Source organism: Schistocerca gregaria, chromosome 6 (assembly GCF_023897955.1).
Source record: "Schistocerca gregaria isolate iqSchGreg1 chromosome 6, iqSchGreg1.2, whole genome shotgun sequence".
NCBI classification, from domain to species: domain Eukaryota; kingdom Metazoa; phylum Arthropoda; class Insecta; order Orthoptera; family Acrididae; genus Schistocerca; species Schistocerca gregaria.
The window spans coordinates 323,025,115-323,038,736 of NC_064925.1; positions in this window are offsets into that span (position 1 = coordinate 323,025,115).

Sequence of the window (13,622 nt, forward strand, 5' to 3'; positions counted from 1 at the left end):
GATAACAGTGACGAATTGTGGAATTTTGCAAACTGTAAATTAATATTTGCTTGTTGTTGGTATATGTAATATATCCCTGGATAGGACAGCCGGCGACCACACTCAAAGGATAATTTCAATGCACCATAGAAACAATTTTTTACGGAGGTTGAAAGAAACAATGTACTGAAATCATACGTAATATAGCAGTTAGTATCAGTGAAATGCGATCAAATATAAATAAAATTTAATTTTTCGGTTGGAGAATATTTCCTGCTAATTACGTAAAGGATGTGAGGATTTACAATCTAGCAATTAGTGTGAGCGAAATGCGATTAAATTTTAATAAAATTAAATTTTTTGGTTGGAGAATACTTCTGCCAGTTACGTAAAGGATACGAGGATTTTCTGTGTAGAGTCTGCATTTTTTTACAATGAATCAGTGATTTTATTTTTATTTCCGAAAGCCATTCTTTAGATGCGTGTTTGCATTAGGAAAATATAAATTAACATACGCCGTTATGCAGAAGAGAAGTGTAATGCGGCTGCACCATATTAAAGACATGTAGCATGTTTATGCAAATAATATACAACCGCAAATCTCTCATGCAGTAACTGATAAAACCTGAGAGATTCAGACCACACTCCCTTTTTATCTGAACGCTTCTTCGCATGATTAAGTCTACATACGCAACTAGTTGAGACATAAATCCTCTAGGAGAAGGAGTGTTGGTGGTGTGATAGCGCGAATGAGGAGTGAAATTCAGGTACTCAGCCAGGGAGCTTTTCTTATGCAAGTTCTCTGTAGTTCCTTTAAACAGTTCTGCATCGAAATGAGAACAATTTACTTTACATAGCGTGTGCGCCAGCCTTTCGAGGTCTTTGTCCAATCGAAATAATGATTTATTCGGCAACAAAACAGAGTTTGATAACTAATGTTCCTCATAATATACTTGCAGATAACACATATTTTGCGCCAGAGAGAACACTGGGATTGTGGCGGCATTAAAATTTGTTTAGCTTATTAGTTATCGGTCTCCAATACGTACCTGAATTTCGGCTTCTAATTTCCAGTTGAGTTCACAGATTTTCATTCATTAGTTGTTTTTATTGATTTTCACATAGCACTGCAACACTGTGACATAAGTAGAGTTTTACCGTACCAAATTATTTCATTTCAAAGGTCCTACCACGGAGTTATATCTGGACAAGAATTTTCGTTAATATAAGTGTTCCACTTGACATTTTATGAATTTCATTCATTCGGTAATGTTTTTGTGTGTCTTGGGAGCCTGATATGTTTCCGGAACTAGTATTGTTTCAGAAATTATCATTATTAGCGTATCATACTTTCAAATTATATTTAGTACACAGTGATACTTTCGCCATTTCGGGAAACCACTTCGTTTATAGAATTTACGGATACGCTACGGCATACTGTAATTTACTTTTGAAGAGCGCTGTGATGTTACGAAGAATAGAATAGCTTATGTTCGAGTTTGCAGTGACTTCACATGCTTGTTGTCATATATGAGAAACATTACTTTTGTGATAATCAGCTTAATTTAGTAACTGTCCTCGTTTTAAATGTGTTGTTAGAAAGTGATTTTGTGTCCATGTGCTGGTCTGTTTTACAGAATAGTTAAATCTATTACAAAGTGGGTGAGGAATGTCGAAAGAATGACACTGAAATTCGGCCATTCTTATGATCTGAAACGCTTCACCAAAGCTACACAGTCGATGGTTCCTCGAATGAAGTCACGCCCAATTTCCTTCTCGGTGCTCTACCCACTGAGTAATTCGGACTTTTGATGGAAACTTTAATGTAACTTAAGGTAGGAAGAAATGCATAGGATTTTGGAAATTGTATTAAATTTTGGATTGCATGAAATGTGTAATAATACAAATGGCAAAACTATTAGAGTGTCAGAATAGAGTAAGAAAAGCGGCAGAAGGCCCGCAACAAAGAACTCAACTCTGTGGTTTCAGGTTAAATTCATCTCAAAGATTTACCAAGGATAGCTATTGAACTGGTCCGTGTCCGGTTGTCTCGGATCTCGGGCAGTGCTCCGGGCCGCACTACACTCACTAGGACGCGACAGAGTTGCGAGTCTGCGAAAGAAAGAAGACGCACGGCGCGTCTAAGGACACTCTAGGTCCCGTCTGCGAGCAGTGCTCTATGCGTCGCCAGACGAGTAGCGTCTACACCGGCGAGTCTGTTGTTGCGGTTTGAGGGAAGATACTGCGCAGGTCGTGCGGTGGCGCTCTCCCAGTTGGATGAGTACTGTGGTTCCTTGGCCGACGTAGTGAACCAGGCAGTGGGGTAAAAGTGGTAGCCACAGTGGATGGCTGCCGAATTCGGCCTGTTAATAGATAAGCTGCACATCGGCAACCCAAAACATAAGAAAGAGTTTTCAGCCACTCCTAAAATTAGTTACAAGAAAGCTACAATTTAGTGAATGGTGAGCGTCACGTTTGAATTGAGAAAGATTTTTCAACAGGCTAATTTTTCTAGCGGCTTATTTGTGCTCTCTGAAAGTTCGAATGTCTGTCTGGGCTTTTGCAGTTGCTGAATGTTACGGGGCCTAAGGCTTTTGTTGGTTTGAGAATTGACTGTTTTAAGAATAGAGGTTAAACTGTTTAAATGCCATTCTGTGTTTGTTGACATAATACATTTTAAACGTACTTACTGTGTGGGGTTACTTATTTTACTGCCTCAAGCTTTCAGTATTCGTTTTGAATTCAAATGGTTATGATCCTTCAAGTGAGTTATGAAAGATTAAATCTAACTTGTAAAGCCCTGTGGCTCTCTATCGGCTGGTTATACTGAGTCGAAATTATGTATACATGTTGCATTCGTTACCAGAGTATATTTACTGTTAAAAGTTTTCCTTACCACTCCTGTCCATAAACTTTTTAATTATTATTAAATTTTGGTTCTGGTTTTTAAACGCACCTAATGTAATCTGATTTTCGCCCAAAAGTTTTCGAACGTGTTTCCTTTTACTTTTGGTGAGCTTATTTCTCGATATGTGTTTAGATTTTGCCTGTACCTGTCATGTGTTGAGGTATTCTCTCAAGGCAGCGGTCAGCAACACCATAGTAACTGTTTGGCTGGACGCTAAGCTGTTCGATGCATACCGTCAGGGTAATTTAAAGATTTTTATAAAGTGTTCAAATTGTTGTTTGATGGTAATTAACTGTTGGATAAATGTACATATTTAACTTGTAGGTGTTTCTATGGTTCTGTGTCGAATGGTCCTTCCACAACAGAATTAATGTTGCTTAAGCTTTTGTCCAGTAATACTACTGGGACTGCGCAGTTATCAAGAAACTTGCAATAGTTGCTCATGCTGATATATTTGGCTTTTTCCACGAAAGAGAAAATGTAAGACTACTCGTACTCTTCTCTTTGCCGTTATCTTTTACATCAAATTGTGCCAATATTACTTTTAACATACCACTTGACGATCCGATAGACGGTGCTTCCACATTTTATCAAGTATGACACCTTCTTGCTATCTATTACTAACGTACGTGATTTTACTCTCGAAATTATAAAAGCTATAGCAACTCCCTTGGATACATCGGTTCCCATCAGATCACCAAAGTTAAGCACTGTCGTGCATGGCCGGCACTTCGATGGGTGACCATCCGAGCCGCCATGTACTGTTGCCATTTTTCGGGGCGCACTCAGCCTCGTGATGCCAATTGAGGAGCTACTCGACCGGACAGTAGCGGCTCTGGTCAAAGAAAACCATCTTATCGACCGCAAGAACGGTGTGCTGACAACACGCCCCTCCTATCCCCATCCTCAGCTGAGGATGACACGGCGGTCGCATGGTCCCGATGGGCCTGAAGATGGAGTGCTTTTGCTTTATGAAAGCCGTCTTAACTTTCTAAGTTTGGCAACCGCCGTTTCCATTTGCGATCGTCTGCCTCTAATTTCAGTGTTCTCAGACATCATTGCCCATAAATCGAGCTTCAGTGGCAACTTTTCAGAATAATGATTTCTCACCAGTAGTCAGAAATAGTAATGTGAACTAATAAAAGTATATCGACATCTATCCTGTGACGATATGTGTGAAGTGTTTGGCGGAGAATATATTATATTGTACCAGACAACAAGTTTTCTCATCGTTCTATTCACAGAAGTCGTCTGTGGAGAATGCTGACCCCTCGTATGGAGAGCTATTATTTAATTATGCCTTCACGGTCCTTACGAAGTCGACGAGTAAATATCTGAGGAATATTCGCAGATTTCACAGTGAGAAATGGTGCTGGGAATATTTTCGGCGAGATTTTCACAAATTACCTTCTCTCTCTTTCCTAGCGTTTTTAATTTGCGGTAAGTCATAATTTATGGCACTACCTCGCTACACAAACAACCACGCACTCACTATTCCGGCCTCTCTGTACGTTATCAATATTTGACTACGGATGTTAGGTATATAGACTGCATTCTTGCAATATTTTTACTAGTGTTTTGTATACTAACTCTTTAAAGATTAGCTTCAATTACAAACTGGAAAAGGAATAACATTTTTGTAGCATTAGTTCTTTGCAATAGATATTCCTAAATAACACGGGAGCTACCGTGTCATCATGGAAAAAACTGCAGATTTCCGGTGCCACACCAGGACATCAGGTTCAATGGGATCGTTCCACGTCATATACTCATCCATCGTCTGCGGTACCACACAAACACACATGCACTCCTCCCCCGTCTCCCTCCCCACCCCCACCCCTCCAAACACACACAAACACTGAGAGAGAGAGAGAGAGAGAGAGAGAGAGAGAGAGAGACGCATTCTCACACATCGCCGCATCCAGATACTCAGGATGGATAGGGAGAAACGGTACATGCTTTGAAGGATGACAGTATTGGTGATAGTGGTGACTGTGAACAAGAAACTTCAAATTAACATATACCCTTTTCTTAACGGGTCCGCCGCTCGTGGTATGAAGGACTATTAATTTGGACTGTTCAGCCTCATTAATCATATGCCCGTTCATGATAATAAAATTGTTAGTTGTTGTTGAATTGTATTTTAGTAACTACAAGAACTGAGACTTACTGTGACTTAGCATTAGTGTATTTTCTACAAAGAAAGACATTATGTCTTGACTTTACTTTAGAGCCGATAACCAGCGACAACTACAGTCGTATATTTAGTAAACTGGACAGTGTTACCTATCTGTACATTTAGAACCAATTCCTAAAATTTTTCTTTTGACCCAATGTAATTGTTTTGTCTCGGTTAATTAATCTGGTCAATTAATTCGTTATGATATATTGATTTTATTTTTATAGGTATAAAATACACTACAATACAATAGAGTAGACAATAAAGGAGCTGGTACATTTTTCAATAACAGCCTGCCAGCAATTAGATAGCAGAGTTTCAAGTGAAGAAATCTGCTAATCGGTTGCAAAAGGGAAGCTTCATAGTGAAACACTCTTCCCTAAATGTTGTTCGAGAGAGATAATGAAAGATGATGAAGAGAAATGGCAAAGTCTGGTGAATATAGAGGGGTGAGAAAGTGGTTCTCCACCAAGTTCAACCGTTGCATCTCTGAAGAGTCTGGACATATGTTTGCCTTCTTTGTCGTGGAGTAACAACATATATTTACTACGCATTTTGCTTCCAACAGCAACATCCAAGAATTCGGTTCACGTGCCGTCCCCTAGCCCAAATGCCAGAGCGCTCAACCTTCCCACATTTCCCCAATGCTATGTGAGCGTGAGGAGGGGCAACTGCGGATGCGCTGCATTAAAATGGCAATGCAATCTCACTGCATATAATGTGATTTTATATTGCGCAATCTTAACAACTTAGATCACAAACAAAACAAATTTTTTGTATCATGTAACTACTTTTGCCGGTCAGAAGACGTAATATATTTTTATCTGGTACTAACTGTGACCTGTCACCATATGGACATTTGCAGACAATTTTTTAAAATTTTTGCACTGACTTTCCCACTAAATCGTGACTATCTCGTTTCATAATAGAGAAAGGTCTTTCACACACATACATTGATCGAACTATTGTAGCGCTTTTGCAACCTCATTATGGACATGTGGTAACCCAACCTAGAAAATTTGTGTCGCGCTCAGGACATTTTTAACGTAAAAGGATTTGTCTTTGAAACACGAATTGCCGTTTAGATCAGTTAGTTCCATCTGCACATGCACACGGAAGTCGAAAACAGGTATAAGGTTGGCAGTGTCCTCAAACCGTTTAGAGGACTATTCTTGTATTTCTTCCAAGGCCACAGTAGATTCTTCAGAACTCGTGTTTACTTTAACGACGGCGAGCTTATGGAACTGGGATGCATTTGTCATTATTTGTCCTTTCTACAATGCTGTTTTCTTTTTAAATGCATCCCAGTCGAATAAGAAATAACTTTTAATACCTTGCATTGTTTTGTTGTGGACAGTGAGCAATCAAGTCCCATTATAATGCAAGGTCTGCAATCCATTCCACATGTTCTAATTTTCGTTCCTGCATTCCTTTCTCCTTCAAAGATTAAATAACTGTGGGTTTTAAATTGAAGAACTGTGCCAGGCATGCCGCTTCACTTAACCTACGTAATATGCAGTAATAAATAAAGTCTCCATACTCTTCGTCCAGAGTTCCACCGAGAACTGTTGCAAGTGACACTAATCCATGCGACTTCGGAAAATCAGCTATTCGTACCACCTATTTCTTTACGAGCTTGATCCCTGAAAATATAGCAAAGAGTAGAAAACAATGAAATCCGATTGTCGATAGTTATAACTAAATGTTCCTTCATTGTCTATAAAATATTTAAATTCTCTGTACATGGCGTTATAATATCGTTTTCAAAGCAAATTTGCAAGATCTGGTGATTATGAAATTGAATTATAGATACTGAGAATTCTTATCCTTCTCTCTTCAATTTCCAATCAATTTTAAAAGCTCATGAGGGTACACTACAAGACTGAATCTTTGTGTTCAAACAGCCACTGGACCTGTGAACATCCTTCACACGACAAACAACTAGAGAAGGCTAAACAGCGATGACACCGCCAATCTGAAAAACTAAAGAGAGTTGTATTTCAGAGAGGGACCGAACAAAGCCGAGACAGACCGAATGTCGGACCGCACGTGGCCCGCACACACATGACAAAAAAAAAAAAAAAAAAAAAAAAAAAAAAAAAAAAAAAAAAAATTGGTTCAAATGGTTCTGAGCACTATGGGACTTAACATCTGATGTCATCAGTCCCCTAGAACTCAGAACTGCATAAACCTAACTAACCCTGGACATCACCCACATCCATGCCCGAGGCAGGATTCGAACCTGCGACCGTAGTTGTCGCCCGGTTCCACACTGTAGCGCCGGCACTCGGCACAACTGCAATTTGGTACGCCGTGGCTATTTGGTACAGGCAGCACCTGTTGTCGTTGCGGTTCTTTGTAGCAATATATGATGATGAATGACAGTTTGGTACCAACAAATGGTCACTATGAATTTTTGAGTAGTTTCTTTTCATGTATATAGGAAGAATGAGAGAAGAAATAAATTTTTTCTTTCTATTTTAAGGTAAACTTTATTATTTTGTACATGATCATAAGAAGCAAGAAAGCAGAATGTCTTTGAAGTCATAAGCGAAATCTGGAGATTAGGCTACATTCAATTTTTTTAATTAGCTTCTTTTGTCGGAACTCGAAGTTGTTGAAACACATTAAGCAAAAAAGCCATATTTACGCTCTGTAACAAAAATTCTACTTCTGAAGGTAAAATATACAAGTCTTTATCCAAGCAGAGTTATTTATCAACCCGACCCTAGAAAAGGATTTTTAGTGGATAGAAAATACAGCATGATGAGACGAGTAAGTGCTCCGATCGCTGAATCGAGGCTGCACACGATAAACACAAGATCAGTTTTGACGTACCACGATGAAATTAAAGAGACTGAATGACCATACAATGAAGAGGAAGATCTTGCGACGGGGCGGTTAAATAAACAAGAAGCGGTTACGAATGTTCACGCGAATGTGCATATACAAATGTTGGTTAAAAATGTAATTGCAAATTTGGGCTCTCACGTAAGTCTCAGGGGATGATTTCCACACTTGGTGCATTAATACACTTCCACACCCGCACTTCTGTTATAGTTTTTGAATTAATTATTCACTCAGACGTATGTACAGTTTATGCTAGGGAACAAGAAACCGCGATTATTATACGAAAATCAGTTGTTCATGACACAGTTCAATGACTATTTATTGGCGTTGTTCTTTTCTTTCACACAATGAAATTAGCACTGGTAAGACGGTTTACAGTTTTACTTTAACAATAATTTGACTCCGAGCCCCCAATAGCAGTAATGTAGGCTGCTATAAACTAAAATTACTCAGTCAATTCGAAAAGAACCACAAGTCCCACTGTAGTTTTTGTTTTAATAATTTTGGTGCGAAATCACAGTTCGCCACATGTTCACTTACGACGACGTATACCTCGTAAACCATCTCACACAAATAATCTTAGCACTTCCAGTTCACCAAATATATGCTTGCACACTTGCACTCTTAAACAATACTCTTTGTCGAAATAAATCGGGGCGAAAAAGAATTCTCAAACAACCACATGGGCCAGCCTCAAGTGGGGCTTCTCGCCACCCACACTCCAAAACCACTGACCAACGACTGACCACTGGCCAAGATGCCTGCTCTCTTATATAGGCCCGGATGTCCAACCCCCTGGCTATTTAAGTACCAGTCCCACCAGTTAAGGTTACAAATTTTGATACATACATCCCTCGACAGAAATAAGTACACCATTAGAACGGCGCTAAAAAGTACATCTTACTACGTTACAGTAATTTCTAGGATTATTCTATCGCTCATAAATCAAGTTTTATTTTTTGCAAAATGTCTACACTTAGCTCTAATTTGTTTGTTAACATCTGTGTTGCAAAGTTTTAACATGGAACTGTATATAGTACTGTTTTTAGACGTAATCTACAGCGATCGACACATTGCGCTGCTCAAAATATTCATATCTATAATGATTAATTAATAATGGGCGATAAATGTTAATAATAATTAGCAAACGGTTAAAACTATGGCAAGTTGCATGTGTAGTATAACTTAACGAGTTTAAAATACGTGTGATGCCACTCAAATATTGTGTAGTGCCGTTCCTTACGTCATGAATTTTCTATTGAATTTTATAAATAATTTCTCCTCAAATTTCGTGTACTGCTCTTTACGGCATTAATTATTTATGAATCTTAACATATGATTACGGCACTCGATATGCTATGACGAGGCGTTTTTCACGAGTGCTCGCTCATCCCTGTAAGTTGTTATTTATTATTTTTATTGATCTTTCAGTATTCATGATATTAACCGATTTCGAGGTTATTAGAACTCTTGCGTCTCGTGACTTGAAATAAAAATCGATCTTTCAGAAGGAGCATATTGCTGACAACAATCTACTGCCTCATCGCTCTTCACCGTAAGTCACATATTTTTAGCGTAATGCGCGAAAAATCAAACAATACCCCAAGCTACGGGCCACATGGCCGCCCCCTGGGTGGAGACATCACACCGACCATCGCAAATCTCGCGCGGGCGCGCCACGCTCTTCCACGAATCACGCACCATGTAGCGCTCTCGCTCTCCACAAAGCAATCCTTGCATGATAGAAATATTCAACTAATTATGGGGGTTTCTACCTTCATCATCTGAACTAGTTACAGAGACATCAGCACCTATAATGACGTACATTTTCTTCGTTGCATCGTCGATACTATGAAGAAAATTACAATAACGAAATAAAGAAGGAATACAAATGTCTAGAAGCAAACTAAAAAGAAAATAGAAAGGAAGCAATAGAAAATAGAAACGAAAAATTTGTATAAATATGAAAGTGAGCACATCAGCAGTAGTGTAGATAGGACCAATTATTATGAGTAATCATTAGCGCTCTGCATCTTGATTCAACAGCAATAGATCCTTGCTTTCTTTCCTTGTAGGAATTCCCTAGGTTTTTTAGCATTTTCTCGTAGCATAATTCGTGTGAGAACTAATATTCAAATTGGGAATGACTTTCGCGCCATTTAATTTAGGCTCAGGGAAGCAACAGCCATCTTGTTGCGTGCTATTAGCATACTAGAGTTTTCGATGAAAACTGAATTCAACTTGCAGTACTCTGAACTATAGTTAAGGAAATGAAAAATATATATTCAACAAATCAAAACAAAGCAGAAAGTTAATGGAAATATCTTTCGTAACCAGGAACAGGAAATAATTAAGATGAATGAGCCAACTGAAATGACTGAGGCAGTGAAGTAAAATGATGATAGCTACATGAACAACAGCCATGACTTAACTTTAACAAAAACTACAGACACAAATAATTTATTAGGAGATATTTCAGTGCAGACAATAGATGAATTGCCGATACAATTGTCAATAGGGAGTGCTTTTTCACATAGATATTTCTGAAGAGGCATTGTAGCTGACTGTAATTTTTGGCATACAAATGTTGCGGGAACAAAAAATGTTTATGGGCAAAATGACACCACAAATATCAACAAACAATACTTTTTATGAAATAAACAACATAAAAAAGATGACGAAATTTAAAATTTTTTTTACAGATATCTGGAATGATTCCTGTCAGAAATTTGATCAAAGACATACAAATATGTATAACAATTTCGATCAAATATTTACAAATATGTCGAACAATTTTAATCAGAAATTTACAAATATGTGGAAGAATTCTGATCAAAGATTGACAAATATGAACGAAATATTATGACCAGAAACTTTCGAAGTTACTTGAAGAACAAAAATAAAATGACGTGTAGATTAGACGAGCTGAACGAAAAGCAAAACGATTTAAAAACTGCACATGGCGAGTTAGCTCAGATCGTACCTACAATACAGGGATATATTCCAGAATTAAAATTACTTTGTGACGAACTCTCCGACTAAGATGAGAAACTGTCGAAAGAGATTGGGTTTCTGAAACTAGACAAAAAACGTGTTGACACTGGCGTAAAATACTGAACGATCGCAGGGAGGTGGGGGCGTTCGGCAGTGACACCACACTCTCGGAAAAGTTTGTGGTACAGCACCGAAAGTATGTAGACAAAGTCGAAAATTTGATGTCCGAAAAGGAAAGTAAAAGTTTTGGATATCAATGCTGCTGCACAACAAATTTGTTCTGAACTGGCCATTGGCCGAGTTAGTTCGAGCGAAGTGATTATTGTTAATGCAGGAAACATACAGGAGAGTTTAGTAAATGAAAGATAAAATACTTTTCCACATCTGCAGACTCACGGTGCCACTGAAAGATTTTTTGTACGTTTAATCAACTGCCGACACCAGTGACAAATCAAATGAGATACTCCACCTTCCCAATCCATTTCCAATTCCACACATATCAGTGGCATACTCACTGGAAACATGACTCTTTCTTTCATCAACAATGGTAGATGAAAGCATCTTAAAATATCATCAATTTGTGGTGTTTTCTACAGAGTCAAACAGGTTCAACCCGTAATTTTTATAACAGCGTTTTGTAAAACGTACTGTTGTTAAGTTGTCGCATCTAACCTGATAGTCACAGTCACCAGATCTCAGTATCACTGAACCTTTATGGTCTAGTTTGGAGAGGAGGATACCTGACTGCTGTTCAGTTTCATCATCCCTGCCTGAACTAGCCACTGGTCAGGAGGAGGAATGGTGTAAGTCTCCTTTGAAAACCATTCGTGACATGTAATTCTACTTTCCGAGACGACTTTAAGCTGTTTTGATTTTCAAGTGTTTTCTTACACCGCATTAGCCGTGTAAGGTGTTGCGTTTTTTGTGTTTCCATAGGTTTATCCAGGCCACGTAGATTACAAGCCTTGTCTTACGTATTTGTTCCCTTGCTCTTTTCCTCAGTTACAAGATTTCCTGTAACTTCCTTCGTTGATTCTTCGACGTACTTGTTGAACAACTGTGAATACAATCTACAGCCAAGCTCTACACACCTTGTAAAACTAACCTATCTTTCCCGATCTCCATTGTTATTACTTTCTTGTGTGTGTAACAGATATTGTGATCTGTTCGTCTGCCCCTTGGTTTTGTTTCTACTCATCTTCCTTCGTCCTTCGACCATTCATTGGCCTTGCCATTCGTCTGCAGCATCGCCGTTTCATGTACATTACTGTCATAACTGCGTCGCCCACTGGAGATTGGGCCGGCCGTAGTGACCGAGCCGCTCTAGGCGCTACAGTTTGGGACCGCGGGACTGCTACGGTCGCAGGTTCGAATCCTGCCTCGGGCATGGATGTGTGTGATGTCCTTAGGTTTAAGTACTTCTAAGTTCTAGGGGACTGATGACCTCACCAGTAAAGTCTAATAGTACTCAGAACCATTTGAACCACTGGAGGTTGTTGTCCGCTTCATACGTCATCCTCTCGTTCCTGGTAAATCTCAACATACGTTTCTCCATTGAAAGCTGAGAAAAATTCAGTTTTTAAGTGCTTTCACATCAAAATTCCATGTATCACTGGAAATGTCAAAACTGGCAACGCACTCTGACGGTTAACTTTCGGAGATTAGCAAACAGTTTTCACGTGGATATAATGGTCAGGTGGATTACTGAAACATTGTGTCAACATGATTTTATGCTCAGTCTGCAGACCCCACTAGGATATCAGCTTATATTCCGGGATGTACGTAGCGAAACAGTGTTGCTGTTACGTGGAATAACTACTTGATTAAAGTAATACATTTTCTTTTCTTGAGGTTTTGTGAGAACATTGTCTATTAATGACGTTATTTTGCCCTTAATTTTTTACGAGTTGGATTATTTCGATCATATTTTATGTGATGCATGGGATTTTAAGCATCTGTTACATTGTGACACTTTTGACGGGGCGAGCCGCGCGAACCGTGGCAAGGGGCGTGAGACTCCGCGGCTACACCGCGCGGCTCCATTATAGCTTTTAATATGCCATTTCAAGAAAACGGCACATTGAAGATCACAAGCACGTCTTCTTTATCATTAAATGTCAGTTAATGATGTCAAAAATATAAGCATTCAAGAGATATTACGATACCCAAGCGAACGTCTGAAAACATACAAGTGCGGTAATGTCATGGATGACAGTTCTGGAGGGAGTGAGATCGTAGGTGCAGGTCTCGCTGTGTCCTAACTTCTTTCTGTTTTTATTTTTATCTTTGCAAATACATTCTAGGAGTTTCTTATGGATGTAATACAAGTACAGGGTGTTTCAAAAATGACCGGTATATTTGAAACGGCAATACAAACTAAACGAGCAGCGATAGAAATACACCGTTTGTTGCAATATGCTTGGGACAACAGTACATTTTCAGGCAGACAAACTTTCGAAATTACAGTAGTTACAATTGTCAACAACAGATGGCGCTGCGGTCTGGGAAACTCTATAGTACGATATTTTCCACATATCCACCATGCGTAGCAATAATATGGCGTAGTCTCTGAATGAAATTACCCGAAACCTTTGACAACGTGTCTGGCGCAATGGCTTCACATGCAGATGAGATGTACTGCTTCAGCTGTTCAATTTTTTCTGGATTCTGGCGGTGAACCTGGTCTTTCAAGTGTCCCCACAGAAAGAAGTC